The following is a 19,792-nucleotide window of genomic DNA, read 5'->3' as shown; positions in this document are numbered from 1 at the left end:
TTGTTGTTGTTGTTGTTGTTGTTGTTTGTTTGTTTTTGGTGGGATGAGGAGGTCTGGTATTAAAGAATTATGCACTTTAGGAGTTTTTTTGTTTGTTTGTTTGTTTGTTTTTTGTTTTTTGTTTTTTTTCTGTCAGCCCTGGGAAGTTTACTGGGACTTTGGTGAGGAAGGGGGATTAAGTTAAATCATTTTCAATTTCCACAGAAGGAATGAGTCTAGACATTCAGCAACAAAACCTGCCTATGTTATAAAAGAGAGACAGCTAGATAGTTTTTGCCTCCTAATGGGAAAAAAACACTTATAAAATAGTATTGAAAAAAGAAAATCTGACCTAAATCAGATCAAACTTCTGTATCTAATTTCTAATTTATTGGAAGTACAGAGGACAGAGGAGCATGTTAAATTCTACCATGGAGATGAAATCAACAAAATATTGATTTTGTAATAGCCCACACACCAAATTATCAGTTTATTTGGCTAATAAATTGCAAGAGAGGGACAGAGGAAAAAACAGAAAGATTATATAGATTAAAAGAGACTTAAAATAAACATCGAGCAATCCCATTGTGTGGGCAGTATTTAAATCCTAATCAAATAAATGTTAAAAATAAGCAAGAACTCAGTAAGACAATGGAAATTTGAACACTAGCTAAAAATTTGATTATATTAAAAATGATTTTTAAATTATTTTTGGTGTGATAATGATATTGTTCTTATGTCTAACAAAGCCCTTGTCTTTTAGAGATGCATATTGAAATATTTATGAAGAAAATTACATGGTATATAATCTTTTTTCAAAATAATAGAGAAAATAGTGAATGGGTCATAGATTTAGTGTGATTCGCTGCGAGTTCATTGTTGATGCTGGGTGATGGACACATGCAAGTTTCTACATATTATTCTGTCAATTTATGTCCCGTATTCTCCATAAAACTTTGGAAACTGCTAGAGGGAAAGACAATATATTAATTACTATAGATCTTTCTTCACAAAACCAAACATGTTAATTCCCAGAGAGATGAATCTGTCCATTTCACTGTGAATATATATATATATATATATATATATATATATATATATATATATATTTTTTAGAAAATATGCATTACAGAGTAGCAATATAAAAAATTTTTAACCTGGTACATAAGTCCAGGAATGATTTAGTAAATCCATAGTTACCCAGAACTATATACAAAATTGATATTAGATGTTTGCGTTTTTGCATTCTGGAAGTCAAAGGACTCAATAAATCAAGAGTATAAAATAAAACTCATAGACATTAATGGTTTTTTAAAAAAGAGATTGCAGAGAAATTTTGACTTTCCTAATGTGATCTGGAAACTGAAATGAAAAAAATGCATTTCCAAAATAACATAATCAATGAGAAAATGTTTATATTGTATAATTTGAGGCAGACTTGTTCTTTGAGCAAAAATAGTGATACATACTTGTGTATTGAAGTTTGTATTTGACTAAATCTGCTTTGTCCAAGTTCTTGCACTCAAAACCATCTCCTCCCTAGATCATGTCTCTTCACTCATTTAAGGCAACCTCCCTTCTGGCCCATGGCCTTCTCCAATGTTGAACTATAGGATCTCTTATGAGCAACGTTTAGATTTCCATATGTACCACTTAATAAATGTTCTTTCTGCAAGTTCAGGATAAATTCTCTATTGGCATGGACCATACTTTTGCTGCCTATGTATTCCCCTAGTTGTGTAAATCTGATGAGTATGAAAGCATTACTATTCATGGTGCTTCCATTTATTTCATATTGCCCTTGATCTAGAAGTAAAAACACCTGAATTAGACATTGTAGATGAAACCAAATAAATGCCATCTTTGAAGAAGTATTTGTATAATACTTCTTAAATTAAGTTTACTCATATACTTTTGTTCTAGTTGAACATGAAAAATTAGGCACACATGGAAATACTCAATGACATAAATATGGGCAAATTTTAATAGATTTTTTAAGTTCTCTTTTTATTCTCTTAATTGTGAATTTAAAGCCCAAATGACAAATTCTAGGACAATATAACAATAAAAACCTTTCCCCTCATGTAAGTTTTCTTGTAAGGTCATTTAGAATTTGGTCCTTTTTTTTTTCTTCTTTTCACAGCTTCACTTACATTTTTTTTAAGGTAGAGAAGTTCACAGCTGTAGGTTACCATGATCTCTTATTCTCATATTTAAAACCAATTTTAGGAAAATATAATATCTAGGAAGTTTTTGATGAGTTTTCCTCATCAGCAATGTTGCCTATTTTTCTGCAGTGTAACAACTTTGGAACACAAAGGCATCTGAAATAGGCATCCTTGATACAAATTGCAGATTACTTTCTCACTGCTACTGGCTGTGTACTCCCAAATCAATAGAAATTCATGGGATCTGAAAATTAAATCTTGCAGTGCATTTTTAAAATTCTGACTTTATTGATAAGGTTATAATCCTTCTGCACCATTTCAGTAAGTTCAGGTGGAAAAGTATTAACATTTACATTTGAAAATGAATGTGTTAGGTGGGAGGGAAAGGAGATGTAAGATTTCTACATCCCTAGGTCCTTTTAAAATTTCATGGACTGTGCTAAGTACATCAGAGGCGTTTTGCTGAAACACCCTGCTATTGCCAGGTTGATTCCTTTTGCAAGAAACTAGACTCATCCCAAGTGGAGAAGAGTAAAGCTCAGTCATTTCCAATGAAGGAATTGCTGATCTCGATCATCAAGACTCTGAGAGGTCTGACAAAAATCAAAGAGAGTTTTGTAAAGACAGTAACCATGTACTCATTTCTGAAGGGCTAGCATTTAGAGCTCTATTAACAATAAATGCGGTCTGAATTTACACTACATGCTATTTAATAGCCAAGAAGAACATGTGGACACTTTAGAATTAAAGTCTAGTTCTTATGTTCTTGGCTATAAAATAACATGTAGTAAGAAACAATGTGTTTACCTAGCTCTTCTTCCTGATAAACGATTAATCAATGTCATAAGGACTGTGATTCACCACTTCAACCAATCTCAAGGAGAGTATATTTTTATAATTTGTTTGTCTTTCTCTGTTCAATAGTGTGGAGAGAACCAGTCATTCCCTGTGTCCTTGCTTATGTCAATCACCATTGCAAATGTAAAATTCCTTGTTTCTACACCTAGATGGATTTTTCCCCTAAAGTGAATATGTACTTACCCTAATTGGATTCATACTTTTCATTAGTCCCCCAAAACTCTCAAACTCCTCAAAAATCTTATAATCTAGAAAGCTCTAGCAAATTATAATCTAGCAAATTCTAACAAAAATTACATGTCTCTTTAACCTTTTCAGTTATTATTTCTTCTCCCTGCCATGAATAGAACACTGTGCCTCTGCTGAATTCACTGCTTCCCTCGAGGCTCTGTAAAGTCATCACTATTTTTTGATCCTCATAATCCTTACATCACAAGTTCCAGAAATAAGATTGTTTCTTGATTGTGTCTGCTGTTTCTTTCCTCAAAACCCCCTGGTATTTGATGTCATACACGGCCACTTGCTACCCCTTTGTATTAGTCTGTTCTCACACTGCTGATAAAAACATACCCGAGATTGGGTAATTTATAAAGGAAAGAGATTTAATTGACTAACAGTTCCACATAACTGGGGAGGCCTCACAATCACGGCTGACGGTGAATGAGGACCAAAGTTACGTCTTACATGGTGGCAGGCAAGAGAGCATGTGGAGGGGAACTCCCCTTTGTAAAACCATCAGATCTTATGAGACGTATTCACCATCATGAGAACAGCATGGGAAAGACCTGTTCCTATGATTCAATTAATTACCTCCCACCAGGTCCCTCCCATGACATGTGGGAATTATGGGAGCTACATTTCAAGATGAGATTGGGTGGGACACAGCCAAACCATATCACCCTTCTCATGGTTATTGTTTACTAATCTTCCAATTTTAGCACTGTGGTCACTTCTTTTATCCTTCATTTGTAATTTTTCTTGGGGATGGTAACTGTTATGGGGATAATTCATTGTAAATGGCTCTCATATTTTTACCACTTTACCTTACCCAATTCTGTCTTCATTGCTTAGTCATTATTATCAGTAATATCTATACCATCTCCCAAAGCCTCAATGTCAAATCTCTCTGATCCCTATTTTTTATATTTTGTGCTTCTTTACTCCATTGCATCCATGACAACAATTTAACTCCATTTAAACTTCCAACCAACTCATACTACAATTTTTCCACTTTCTGCTGGCTTATGTATTCATTTTCCCTCTTAGCCAGCTTAGGATTCCTGGTCCATCATTGTAGTAAGTTGTTTAATGTACTTTTAATTCCTTCCACCTTCTCCCGACATCTGCTGACAATCTCACAAAACTCCAGTACTACCCAAACCTAACGTCCTCCCTGCTCACCTCCCACTGCTCCCAGTGTCTAGAGGAATCACACAGCCTTACCACTAAGACTCCATTTGAATTTATAACAGCAAATTTTAAGTGAGTACCCAGGACCACACAGAGATGTGCCCAGACACCCTTCTACATTTGTCTAGTGAACTCACTTTAGTTCTTCTTTCAAACTTCACATTCTCCTCAGACCACCTTGACTCTCAGTGAAAAACTCATGGAAGTAAGAAAAATTCTCTTCCATTATTGAGTCTACGAACCTTTATGCAACTGGACTCACACTCTCAGCATTCTTTCTCACTGCTATTGTGACATCCCTGCCCCTGTTACTAACTGGATCATACACTCAGGCTTTAAGTCCCACTGCTGCTTGTTTTCTCGAGGACTTACCACTGTTATGTCTGGTTTCTCTAACATCATCATTTTTTCCATGCATACTGAATCTTTGTGACTCAGCACCCAACTATGCTGCACAATTTACAATGTAAAGAATTAAGTAGGCTGGGTGTGGTGGCTCACACCTGTAATCATAACACCTTGGGGGGCTGAGGTGGGTGGATCATGAGGTCAGTAGATAGAGACCAGTCTGGGCAACATAGTGAAACCCTGTCTCTACTAAAAATACAAAAATTAGCTGGGCATGGTGGCACGTGCCTGTAGTCCCAGCTACTCAGGAGGCTGAGGCAGGAGAATCACTTGAGCCTGGGAGGTGGAGGTTGTAATAAGCCAAGATTGTGCCACTGCAGTCCAGCCTGGCAACAGAGCGAGACTCTGTCTCAAAATAAAAATAAAAAAAAAATAAAAATAATAAAAAAGTGAAAACCTCAGTCTTATGCAGTCTAGTGAGGGGAGTCAAACCCCACCAACCCCTGGTTTGGAGTAAAGAGTTAAGGTGACCAAAGGGTAGCGTAGGCTTATTCACAGTTTCATCATGGTCTCAAGTTTCCAATCCAGTAAGAGGAAGCGTATGCTGACATGCTTCAAGCTTCTGCATATACCATGATTGGCACATGTGCCTTGGCTAAAACAAGTTAGAAGGCCATCAAGGGATTGAAAAGCAAAGTTGGTCACATGGCATATGCATGGATACAGGGAACGGACGACTTTATGGAAAGGTAATAAGTCTCCATAAAAGAGAAGTGGGTGTGTGATGTGTCTAGAAAAGTGGGGCCTTAGGCAGTCTTGCAGATATTACATATTTCCAGTGCCTCTGCAAGGCACAGAAGTATCAGGAAGACTCCTTTGTAGCCATAAATGACACAAAGTTAATAGAAAGTGGTTAATAGAATGGGGCTTTGTGGATGGGCACAAAGAGTGGCTGAACAATGAAGAGCTGAACTAACAGCATGATGAGTTCTCATGCCTTGATATTCAGAGCCAGCGTAGGGAGAAAAAGCTATGAAGTGCAGATAAACTGAAATAGATCAAATATTCCAATACCTTGGCAGAGGAGGACTTAAACTAGAAATTTAGTTGCAAAATAAATGAAACCCCATCTCTACTAAAAATACTAAAATTAGCCAGGCATGATGGTGGGTGCCTGCAATCCCAGCTACTTAGACGGCTGAGGCAGGAGAATCGCTTGAACCCAGGAGGTGGAGGTTGCAGTGAACCGAGATTGCGTCACTGCACCCCAGCCTGGGCAACAAGAGTGAGACTCTGTCTTTAAATAAATAAATAAATAAATAAAATAATTTTAATTCATTGCATTTCTCAGTTTGTGGCCTAAAATTCATTCTCATTACTCTTGAATTTTCTACTGTTACTTACCTAATGCTTCCCTCATATGTAAGATCATACTAGGGTGTCTGGCCAGGGAAAAGGTAGCTTTCATCTGACAAATACCAAAACAATGCTTTTTCTCCTTACCTTTTTCCTTGTTTGGAAAGATTCCTTTTCCAAAACTCCACTGCCTTTGGCAACATTCACACATTCACACAATTTTAGAGCTCTCGTCTTGGCCAGTACTTGTGCTGGTGACTTCACTGAGTCCCAGATAAATTAAATCTGCTGAGAGCACTTTAGAGACAGCTGGCTGAGACTGGGTTTTGGCTTGCTTAGTGCCCTCTTTGTAATCATGTTCTTCTTATTTTATCTTTTTAATAATTTTATTTCTTTGTTTATTACCTTTGTCTCTTTTTTTCTCCACTCCAACTCATTCTCAATTTTATTTTATTCCGTTTTTTTTTTTCTTTCTTTCTTTCTTTTTTCCACTTAGTCTCAATTTTGAATGGCATGGCTAGCCTTTAGGGACAAAATCTGTTGAGATAAAACTGAATGATCTAATTTAATACTGTTTTAAATATTTTTATTCATATTACACAGCCAGGACATTTACATATTATTAATAGCTTTACTCATGTAACGTGTAAAACTTATTTCACAGACATTTCCATTGCTTCCAAATTTTACCATTATATGTTGAAAAATTCCATGATTAATATTTATCTATAATTCCATTTTAGTCTATATCATTATTTCTTTGCTGGGTAAGTATGGTTAAAAATCTTGTTTAATTCATATTGCTAAATTGCTCAACAGTAATAAGGATGTCTTTCTAATGAGAGTAGAGTTACTCTCTAATACTAAAAAATCTTTTAAGTCTTAAAGAAATAATAGTAATCAGTCAGGGCAGGCTATAAAGAGAGTCTTATTGGGAGCTCTGAGTGTAGCTTGGGCACCAAAAGGGCACACCTGAAATTCACAGACTAGTCTTAGAGCTGGAGAGCACAATGGTAATAACGGGGCAGAAAGCAGTTCAGGAAAGAAAAATACCCATATCCAAAGAAGTAGTCATATATTTATTTATTGTTATATTGCTTTATATATATAAATCAATATAGTTATAAATATAAGTAGATTGTCATAAATATTGTACCCCTTGAAACTATATATAATATATATATATTTGACTTTTAGTATAATGTGTTTCTATCTATCTATCTATATATATATAAAATGTAGAACAATGAACATATATAGATGTATATATGTATGAATATATATAGACACATAAATATGTATATATCTATATATACCATACTAAAAGTCAAATCATATATATACACTTGACTTTAGTTTCAGGGGGTACATATGCAGGTTACATGAGTAAATTGTGTACAAATTGTTGTGTATGATTGCTTATAATTGTTGTACGCATGATCCCGTCACCCAGGTAGTAAGCATAATACCCGATAGTTAGCTTTCAAATCCTTGTCTCCTATCTTTTCCCTTAAGACAGTTTGGCTCTGTGTTTCTACCCAAATCTCATCTTGTAGCTCCCATAATTCCCATGTGTTATGGGAGGAACCTGGTGGGAGATGATTGAATCATGGGAGTGGGTTTTCCCCTGCTCTTCTGGTGATAGTGAATGGGTCTCATGAGATCTAATGGTTTTTAAACTGGGGGTTTCTCTGCACAAGCTCTCTTTTTGCTTGCTGCCATCCATGTAAGATGTGACTGGCTCCTCTTTGCCTTCCACCATGATTATGAGGCTTCCCCAGTGAAATTGTAACTACAGTAAACCTTTTTCTTTTGTAAATTGCCCAGTCTTTGGTATGTCTTTATCAGCAACATGTAAACAGACTAATACAGCCTCTATTAGTCCTCAGTGTCTGTTGCTTTCATCTTTGAGTCCATGTGTACTCAATGTTAAGATCCCATTTGTAAGTGAGAATATGTGGTATTTGGTTTTCTGTTCCTGCTTTAATTTGTTTATGGTAATGGCTTGCAGCTGCATCCATGTTGTTGCAAAAGACAGTAGTTCATTCTTTGGCATGGTTACATAGGATTCCATAATGTACCACATTGTCTTTATGCAATCCAATGTTAATGGGCATCTAGGTTGATTCTGTGTCTTCGCTATTGTGAATAGCACTGTGATGTACAATACAAGTGCTTGTGTGATTTTGGTATAAGAAATTATTTTCCTTTAAGTATATACTTAGTAAAGGTATTGCTGGGTCAAATGGTAGTTCTGTTTTAAAATTCTTTGATAAATCTTCTAACTGCTTTTCACAGTGACTGAACTGATTTACATTCATACCAACATTGTACAAGGCTTTCTTTTTCTCTACAACCTCGCCAACATCTGTTATTTTTCAGCTTTTTGTAATCACCATTCTGACTGGTGTGAGACAGTATCTCATTGTGGTTTTGACCTGCCTCTTTCTAGTGATTAGTGATGTTGAGCATTGTTTCCTGTATTTGTTAGATCCATACATATTTCCTTTTGAGAAGTGTCTATTGTTGTCAATTGGCCATTTTAACGTGTTTTTTTGACAAACAAGCAATTTTAAAATACAGAAATTATAAAAGCAATGCCAGATGATAAAAAAAAACTAGGGGAAAATCTATGGTGTGACAGGAAAGCTTCAGATGTGGGGCAGTCCAAATTGATTTTTCAGTAATAAATCCATTCTATAAATGTTAGGCAATGCATATCTCAAATATTAGCATGTTTATTATTCACCTGGGCCTGTGGGATTGGGTTGGGTTGGGATGGGTTGGGCGTTGGAGGGTTGCCTATGGGTTTCAACCTAGGAATTATGATTAGTAGAGCTGAGTTGAGGTCCAGGTCATTCTGATGGAGATGCTCAGTTAATGGCACATATTTTGAGCACAATGATTTTAAAGGCAACTGACTTGGGTAATCCCTGCAGTCCCTCAACAAACATTAAAGAGTTTAGTTTAAATTCTTTTTAAATATATACTTGAAGGTCTTTTGACTCTCACTCTCATAGTTTGCAGATATAAAGTTTAGTAAGATACTTTATGCTTTCCCTTGTGAAGAACTTATTCCAGGGGGCAGCTACCTTTTTTACCTACTTGTAAAACCTTATCTGAGCATTTGCAGGTGCTGTGCACTGAGTCTGAAAATGCAGTTTTTATTCATCCGTTTGCCTCTCCTTCTACCCTCTCGTCTCACTCTTCCTCCTTTGTACCTTCAACAAGCATACTCATTTAATGACACTCTGTAGCTGAGAAGATAAAGCTGGATTTCTCTGAGCTGAAAGCTGTCTTCCTTCCATGGAAACAAGTTCAGAGTCATCCTACACACACAAGAAGCATTAGCATCTCATCTGCTTTATCCTGCAGCAGCAGGAGCCCAAGTGCTTTAGGTGGAAAGCAGTCCTTGGTGTATCCCTGGAGATAGGGAGCTTCTCCTTGCTCAGCTTGTTCCAGGATCAGTATGTAAGCTTTGTTTCCAGACAAATGCCTCCCCAAAACCAGACTGCATCTGTTGACTGATGCCCAGTTCCCATCCTTCAGATTTCAATTAACGTGTACCTGTTAGCAGTCCTCTGAAAGAAAGGCTTGTTGCAATAGAAATAGCAATGGACTCCACTGCTCACTTCAAACTTTCTTTGGAAGAACCAAATTACATATGTAATATTATGTAGATTTGGTCTTTTCCAGTACCATGGTTCTGTTATAGGCTAAATGAAGAAAGAGAAAATAGCCATTTTTACTGATTGCCTTTGAATAGAGAGAGGGGATTGACAAAGAGCAGGAAGTCATACTGATCTGAGCTCCCTGTGGTTACACAGAAGCAGTGACAGCTTAGAAGCTGTCCCGTCTCTGCCAAATGAAATGACTGAATTTGATCTTGTCCAAGCAGAGCCATCAGAAGATGCAAGATGCTGTACAATAGCAGCTTTCCTTCTGAAAATTGAAATGCAAAGTCGCCTAAATTTAAATAGGCAAAAACAGTATTAGGAGAGACCCCAGATTGACACTCACTTTCACCCTTTCGTCCACCTTAGGTCTTCAGCTCTTCCTCTTGCCAACACCATACCTGCCTCCCCAGCCTAAGACTGAATGGAAATCTTTTAGCCAGTTCTCTTTAGAAAAACTGTGAGACACTGGCATTTTTCCCCCTGAGACAGAGTCTTGATCTGTCACCTAGGCTGGAGTGCAGTGGCATGATCTCGGCTCACTGCAACCTTCTGTTGGGTTCAAGCAATTCTCATGCCTCAGCCTCCCGAGTAGCTTGGATTACAGGTGCCTGCTACCACACCCGGCTAATTTTTGTATTTTTAGTGGAGACGGAGTTTCACCATGTTGGCCAGGCTGGTCTCAAACTCCTAACTTTGTGTTCCACCTGTTTGCCCTCCCAACTTGCTGGGATTTTTTTACAGGCATAAGCCACTGTGCCCAACTGACACTGGCATTTTAAAAGAATTTCATTAACTACTGAGAAAAACACGAACAGAAAATACAAACAGAACTGAAACAAGTTTCTAAAGAACATCTGCTCATCCTACAATCAAGGTTTCTTAGAGTCAAGAGAGACCATGGTACACACCTTTCACTTTTTGTTTCTCATTACATTATCAAATAAAAAATGATTGCACATATTGTGAAATTTTGTGAAAAATCTACTTCATATATTGGCACTTTAGATTTTCCACTTAACATTTCCATTAGAAATTGGCACTTTTTATAAGTTTCTAATGGCTGTATTTATAACCTCTTGTGAAGATAAGATCAGAAGTCTAAATTTGAAGATCTTTGTGATGAGGCTTAAGCCAAATGCCCCTCCCCTCCATCACCCCATGAACACATTAGAGTTCTGCTACCAAATGTTTGCAAAGTCTCCGACATTGCCCTAGGCTTCTGCTTTTGCAGCTTTTCAGTCATCTCCATGATAGCATGACACATCTTATTTCCCACCCGAGTGATGGAGTCTCCCCACATCAGGACCCATTCAGTGTTTTCCAGTAGAGGAGACCAGGCTGAAATCATACAGGCTCCTAAGTTTCTGTCTTCCGTGTGGAGGGACATGTGTACACAGGAGCGATATCTTTCTTCAGATGTAACTAACTTTACATCCCCGTATTAGTCCATTCCCACATTGCTATAAAGAACTACCTGAGACTAGGTAATTTACAAAGGAAAGAGGTTTAATTGACTCAGTTCCACAGGCTCTGCAGGAGGCATGGCCGGGTGCCTCAGGAAACTTGCAGTCATGGTTGAAGGTTGAAAGGGAAACAGGAACATCCTTACATGGTGTCAGGAGAGAGAGAGAGACTGAAGGGGGAAGTGCCACACACTGTTAAACAACCAGATCTCCTGAAAACTCACTCTGTATCACAAGAACAGCAAGGAGAAAGTCTGCCCCCATGAGCTAATCACCTCCCACCAGGTCCCTCCCTCAACATTAGGAATAATATTTCAATATGAAATTGGTGGGGACACTGAGAAGAACCATATCAATCCCACACAGAGAGAAGCTAATAACAAAGTCATAGCACAAGGAAACTTTCACCACTTAAACACTAGAGCCATAAAACAAGAACCAACTAGTACCCAGCAGAGGGAGTCAGTCCCTCGCCAGTATTTACTTTTAGTGTTCCCCCACGCTCTGAATCAGAACTACCCATCTTCAATAACAGGCAGATTTTTCATACATTTCTCCGGGTTACAAGTGGGCTGACAGCAAGTCTTCTAGTGTGTTACCTACAGAAAGCACCGTATTGTAACACTGGTTTAGAAATTTAGGGTTTTATATATGTCTCCAAATAATCAAGTACCAGCATACTAAACAATAGCATTTCTTCATAAACTAGCAGATTTTCTCAATTTGGTATCAGACTCCAAGTTCTGAGTTACCCACAACTGATAAACAGCTATAACAAAATATATGTTATTTCATGTAATATTCATTTTGAATATTGGCTGTTATGTAACTGGGGCACAACTCTGGGGAGAAATCAGATGGAGCTGGGCAAATTGACCAGCTCCATATAATTTCTCCAAATTGACATAGTGTCAGAAAGACAACAGTTGTTGGCATTTGTTGATAATTTATTTTACTCTGGGCACTTTGCTAAACCCTTTACATGGGTTACATCATAGTCTTTATGATTACCCTGAGTCAGATACTGATACTATTCTCATTTTACAAAAGTGAAAAATAGGCTTGGGACATTTAGGCAATTTGCTTAACTCTCACCTTAATGACGGTGGATGACTAGGACCTGAACATAGCCTTGATGTGACCCTCGATTTTGTGCTCTTAACCAGAAGAGCTTAACTGATTAACGGCAATCTATTCCCAAAGACAAGTGGAACAAGCTTGATTTTTGATCTATAGCTTTTTGACCCCTTAATCTATTTCCGTATAATTTATGAAATTAAAAAAATAGCCAAGTTCAAATAAGTAAAGAATTCTGGATTTATTTATTAAACATCTAAGCATTTGGACTTTAAGAATAATAAACGTATCTGGAGCCTTATTATTAAAAGATAATTTATAAATTTGAGCTTCCAGTTCCTAAGTTTTATTTCTGATGGTGCATTATTTCTGATGGATGATTACCTGATAAAGAGAATATTAAGGCAGTTTGTTATTCACTCTTTTGAAAAACCAAAGTATAGCCATCATCACTCCCTCTCAGGCCTGTACTTACCAATAGCCTTGTGGCTTGAATTCTAAAGATATTTTTAAAGGACATGAGAAAGGAACATAACAATAAATAAACAAATGCAAAACACTCCTATAAATCCATAAAGGTCTTCATACAAAGCAGTCTCAAATGCCACTGCATTTTTGACCTTCTGAATAGCAACCACTTATATTGTAAACGGAAGACTATCTTAAGGTTTGTAGCACTATTGCAAACATTTTACACAGAACTGAAAAGCACAAAAAAATGACTTACAGTTTAAAAATACCTTTTATAAAATCTATTCTGTAGCACTTCTACCAAATGATTTTATAAATTATTATTTATAGCATAGACTTTCAAGGAGCAATGAGGTATTTAGCCCTCCTTAATAAGTTGAAGTATGAATTGGGAAAAACAAAAAGGTACTCTGTGTTTGCATCTGTGGAAAGATGCCCACAGTTGCTCTTAAGTGTGTCCTGAGATTGACTTATGTTGCGTAATTTATAAACTAAGCATGCTAATAGCTCTCTGAAATTATGTGTAAATTTTTTGTAACATGTTTGATAATTGTATCTTAATACTGTGAGTTTTGGGAAAGATGTATGTTTAATGACATATATCAGGCAGTTTCATTCCCATAGTATCTGTTAACATGTACTATAGAATCATCCTTTCTGTATTTTGGGCAGATTGCAGAGGTTTCCTCTGTAAACCTATGGGCAAATTTGGTTATAATAAAGTTCAGTTCAGTTTGGTCCAAGTACACATGTAACATATTACTCAAATTAAAGCCCTTCTGTCTTCTTGGTTTAGAAACTTGCTTTGAGAACGGACTGTCATTCTTTTCCCCCTTGAATTTGATTCCTCACTTTGGTACTAACTAGTTTTCATTTGGTTTAACATACATATTTATAGAAAAACTTTTCTGAGTTGACATTAGAGATAGAGAAAGAAAAGAAAGCTGTCTCTTAATTTAATTAATCATGGTGGAAAATAAAGACAGTGAAATAATGGATTTATAATATCATGTGATAAGAACCACAATGAAGGGCTAATAATGAACATGGAAGTAATAATAAACATGGAAGTTTATTATTAAAGTTGTAAAGAACAAGTAAGTAAATTATCAGAATTTGTAGAGGAGAGATTGGAACAGGATTTTGAAATCTATTCTGAGGGTCAGGTAGAGAAAAGACATTCTGAAAATAAGTAGCAGCGTGCACACAGGCTAAGAGGACAGAGATAGTCTGGTTTTTCAGAAAACCAAGGGTAGAGACTATGTAGAATAAATGATTGTCAACAATGTTAAAGAAGAAACTAAAAGTTATTTATTCCTTTGGGCCAATATCTAATGTTAACCTTCAATTACCGTGGGTTTCTCTTCACCACATATGAAACACAGCAAAATCGCATGTCATATAGAAACTGTTATGAGAACTTTGGGAGATTCAGAGAGACCCATGGGAGAGGAATTCTTAAAAGAAAGTTTATTGATGTGAATATCACCCACTCATTCTACTATCTACTGTTGCTAAACATGTGTAAACTCTTTTTTCCTTGTCAGGGGTTCAAAGACTAATGACACAGTCTCCCATTGCAAGAAATGTATGGAGATTTTGAGGATGTAAAAATGTGGGAAGTGCCTTAGGAAAGACACAGAATGCACTGGTTTCAGCGTAAGAGGTCATCATTCTGAAATAAGAGATCAGGTGCAGCTTTATTGATGTGATAGCAAGTGACGTTTGACTGAAGCGCTGACAAGTGAACATCATGTTAGGTGGTTAGGGCAAGAGCTGAAGCAAAAACCTAGAAGTGAGAAAATAGAGACATACCAGGGTTGCAGTAAGACGTCTGCCCCACATTAAGAGAGGAAGGGAAATACAAGTGGCAAGTATGTTGTGAATGAGAACAGATGGCCTTGAATGCCAGGCAGAACATTTTCATTGGTTAGCAGTGGAGACTAGCTACAAATCTTTAGGGAGGAGAAAAATAACACAGAGAATGTGTCATGAACCTTACTATGGCAACAATGTGATGGTTACACTGAAAAGATGGGGTATTTAGAGCAGTTTAGGCAAGTGTTGCAAGAGCCCAAGAGACAAATTATGAGGGTAACAGATAAGTGTTACGTGAGGACAGTAGAGGAGGAGTGGCAAATTATGTCGCTAAGGGAAATCAGAGTCACATCTGGTTGTAAGTTGAGAAGATGAGTGCTGTCTACATTAAGCCGTATCTTCTATCTGTAATAAGAGTTGGTTGAGCTATGGCACACAGGTATGTGTGTGCAGAGCTTCATTACGTGTGTTGGAAATTCTGAGCAAATTACATGAAACAATAAGATGATTAATTGGTCACCCAGTGGGTATACTATGTGAAAAAGAAGTAATTCAAAAAAGTAGGTCTTCAAGCGGCAAAACTTTCTCTGGACAGGTGTGCTCCGGGTTCAAACTGCATGAGCACACTCAGGTACACAGGTCCTGGCATTCACACACAGCGTGCAGTATGTTTCCTAAGAAGATTGGCAATGAGTAGTACTGCTTTGCCAAAACTGTTTCTGACAAGTTATTCAGATAAAGGAAACCCAAGGTAATTGAATGTTAACGTTATCTATTTATATGAAGTTTTCTTTGATGAACATGGAAGTAATAATTAACATGGAAGCAATAATGAACGTGGAAGTGAATCAATCGAAGGAAACTTTGGGCCCTCTTCTGGGTGGTCTGAGGTAACTCTCTTGGCTTCCCAGACCGTTACTCTAGTATAATGGATCCAAGAATCTATTCCAGTGGCCTTTACTGCCATAGGAGTAGAAAGAAGTTTAGTACAATGTAAGGTCCCTCCCCAATCTGGGCCTGTAGAGGGAGAAAGGGAAGGAAGTGCCTTTATCAGCATTAGTCCCCAGGTTGAATTAAAGTGTCCTTAGTTCACGAGACTGGGCCTCTGACAGTTGTTTCAGTTCTTATTAGAAATGGGCCGAAGATGTCATATGTTTATTGAATCAGAGATTTCTTGGTCTAGCAAGAAATCATTGGTGGCAAAAGGCCATTCATACATCATTTCAAAGGGACTTAAATGTAGCTTTGAAGGGGTGTTTCTAAAATGTATTAGGGTTATGGGAAGAAGGGTAGTGTAGGAAAGATGAGTCTCCTGAGAATTTTTTGAGGTGCCTTTCGATAATATCATTTGTCTTTTCTACTTTTCCTGAGGATTGTGGTCTCCAAGCTTAATGAAGAAGATATTGTATGCCTAGTGTCTTTGAGACTTTCTGGGTCACAGCCACTTGAATGAGGGACTTAAGGAATGGAGCTACTTATGGAATCCAAAGTGAGGAATTATCACATTAATTAATACTTTTATCACCTCAGAGACTTTGTCTGTCCAATATGGAAAGAAATGCTTCTACCCAGTTAGTGAAGGTATCTACTCATGCTAGGTGGTACTGGATGCCCCTTGTCTTTGGCATATGGGTGAGACCCATTGGCCAGTCTTCTCCCAGGTAGTACTTTGTCCTTTGGATTCAGAGTAGAAGATAAGGGGATTATTTTTAGGGCAAATCTTGCATGTATTAATGATCTGTTGACTGTAGCAGATTTTCACCTGAGAACAATCTCTAGACCAGCTGATAAATTGTATCCATACCGAAGTGGAAGTCCTGGTGAAGGATTTTAAGAAATTTCCATTGACTGGCAGCTGGTAGATGAAGCTTGCCATCCTCCAACTGTGGCCATCCTGAGGGCTGAATGATATATCCCCAAGAGGTGACCCATTCTATTTCTGCAAGAGAATATTGAGGTTTTACTTCTTTCATGCCACCCTCCCAGATTAGAGGGGCTTCAGATAGATTTGAAATCTGAGACTCTCTCACTGCTGATTTAGCTGCTTGGTCTGCCAACCTATTTCTCTTGACTATTTCATTGGCCTCCTTTTGGTGGCTTTTACAATGTATTACTGTCACTTCCTGTGGGAGGAAAACCAAGGATAATAGTCTATTACTTTCCTGATGGTATTTAATGGGAGACCCACTATCTGGGAGGAAGTTCCTCTCTTTCCAGATAGTGGCACAGACATGAAGGACTAGGAAAACATACTTAGAATCAGCATAAATACTAACTTCTTTCCCTTTGCTTAATTTGATCACTCTTGTTTGGGCAATTAGCTCAGCTAATTGAGCACTTGTGTTTGAGGAAACAGACATGCTCTCAATAATATCATCCAGTCTAACTATTGCATACCCTGCTTTATGGACTCCTTGTTCTACAAAAGAGCTTCCATCAGTAAGTCTGGGTTCTCTAAGGGGGTTTCCTTGTGGTCCTCTCTGCTCACATAGGTTTGTACTGCTGTCTGTTTGCAGTTATGTTCAAGCTCCCCAGCTTACCATGGGAAGAAATTGGCTGGATTTATGTAGGGACATGCTCTTAATTGGACTGCAGATCCCTCTAATAGTAGAGCTTGATATCTGAGGAAGCAGTTATTCATTAGCCAGAGACTCCCCTTAGAAGACAGCAGTCCTGCCACATTATGTGGGGTATAAACATTTAAGTTCTATTCTCCACGATTAACTTAGTGGCCTCTGGTACCAGCAAGGCTACCACTACAACTGCCTGGAGGCAGGCCAGCCATTCTGTGTCTACTAAATCAATCTTCTTACTTAGATAGCCTACAGGCTGCTGGGCTGGACTTCAGGCCTGGATTAGAACTCCTAGGACCATTTGCTTTCTTTCTGACACATGAAGATTAAATGTCTTCCCTATAGAAAGACTAAGGAATGGTGCCTCAAGCAAGGCTTGTTTTAACTGGTCAAAGTCCTTTTAGCCTCTGGTTCCCAAGTTAGGGAACAAGTTTTAGACACCTAACTGTCCTTTATTAGGTGATATAAGGGATGAGCCATTTCACTGTACCAAGGTATCCATAGTCCGCAGAATCCTGTAATGCTCAAGAATCCCCACGGTTGCCTAAGGGTTTGGGGAGGGTGGGGTGAAAAGGAGGAAACGGGCTTAATCCTTTCTTCACCCAATGCCCTGGTCCCCTGTGACAAGACCAGACCTAGGTACTTCACTGAAGTCAGACCGAGTTGAACTTTAAATTTTGGAACCTTATGTCCTCTGTTGGCTAGAAAATTAAGAAGAGCCTTAGTGACCTCCTGAGATATTTTCTCAGTTGGGGCACAGAGGAGAATGTCATCTACATATTGTGAAACTTGAACCTGAGGATAAAGGAACTCAGAAAATTCTTTGGACAATGCCTGCCCAAACAGGTGGGGGCTGTCTCAGAATCCCTGAGGTAAAACTTTCCAGGTTAGCTGGGTGGTCTGGGGAGATCCTCAAATGGAAATACTGGGAGTCAGGGTGTAACAGTATGTAGCAAAGGGCATCCTTTATGTCAGAACTGTGAACCATTTAGTTCCTTTGGGTATTTGAGTTAGCCAGGTATATGAATTGGGAACCACGTGGTGGATTAGAACCACAGCCTCATGAAGAAGGTGGAGGTTCTGGACCAGTCTCCATTCCCCGTTGGGTTTTTGTACCCGCCCATATCAGGGTATTACAGGCCTATTGCAGGGTGTGAGGAGGCTCTGCATCTTCAAGTTATCAATGATGATTTCTAGTCCTCTCCAAACTTCTGGTTTCAGGGGATATTGTCTCTGCTGGAAAGGAGGTGGGATCCTTAAAGTGAGTCTGGACCAGTATGGTGGTTATACCTTGATCAGTTTTACCTTGAATTGTCCAAACTTCTGCGTTAATATCAGTCTCCACTAGGAGGAGGCAAATAGTTTGTCCTGGGGCCATCGGGATGTGGTCACCATATCGGCCAGAATATCCCTGCTCAACAGAGGAGATGGGGTCTCAGGCATGATTAGAAAGGCATGGGTGAAAAAGAAGTTTCCCCAACTACAACTAAGAGATTGGGAAAAATATCAGGTTAACAGCTTTCCTGAGACATGCCTCGTAGTTGTTCTAAGAGAGGAGGTGATGGGGGCAGTTGGAGAGGAGACCTGAAAGGCCCACTCTGGTGTCCAGGAGAAGGTCCACTTTCTTCCCTTCAATTACCAGAATCACCGGTGGGCTCCTGGTGGTCTGGACCATTGGAGCCAGGAAGAGGAGCCCTGGAACCTGTTGGTCCTGCTGGACCATTAGTGGGACAGGCTCCGGACCTGGTGACCTGCATCTTCAGGGACAGTCCACCCTCCAGTGGTCCCCATTACAGATTGGACAGGGTCGCGGTGGCTCCCTCATGCTGTCAAGCCAGTCTTTTCTAACATGCCATGGCTTGCCACATTTGTAGCAGTTGGTAGGTGCATCCCAGGGATTCGTAACTTGTGAGTCTAACAGGAGGGCTTTAAAGCCTCTGCCTTTTTCTGGCTGTCCTCTCTCTCACGGACTTCCTCCCTATCTCTATTGTAAAATACCTAGGTGATCACTTTCAGGAGGTTCTGTAAAGCACTACCTTGTCCGATGACCTGTTTCTGCAGCTTTCTCCTGATATCAGGGCCTGGCAGAGAAATAAATTAGTTGTCCTTTGACTGAATCAGGAGATAGAGATGTGTACTTTATCAAGGCTCCTCTTAGGCTTTCTGAGAAGGGAGTGGGATTTGCATCAGATTCTTGGTCTATCATGGATAGTTTGGAGTAGTTGAGAGGCCTAGATCTAGGCCTACCTAAGACCTCCAGTAGGCACCCCTGAAAGTATTTTCTCTTCTATTTTCCAATTTCATCATTGGGAACCCATTTAGGGTCATCCAATGACACTGCTTCTCTTCCAACTGGTTAAGGCTCATCTCCTTCCCTGGTATTAAATTAGATACAAAGCCCATCCCCAAATCTTTCTGCCATTTGCAGAGCATCCTGCTTCTCAGTGTTCGTCAGAGTTTGATTTAAAAGTAACAACATCTTTCCAGGAGAGTTCAAATACTTGGGTTAAGTTCTGGAAAGCATCTATAGATCTGTCAAGGTCATCTGAAAATTTGCCAAGATCCTCCTTAATTTGCCTTGACTCCTGTAGCAA

This window comes from Saimiri boliviensis, chromosome 12 (genome assembly GCF_048565385.1).
Source record: "Saimiri boliviensis isolate mSaiBol1 chromosome 12, mSaiBol1.pri, whole genome shotgun sequence".
NCBI lineage: Eukaryota > Metazoa > Chordata > Mammalia > Primates > Cebidae > Saimiri > Saimiri boliviensis.
This window is presented reverse-complemented; position numbering follows the sequence as displayed.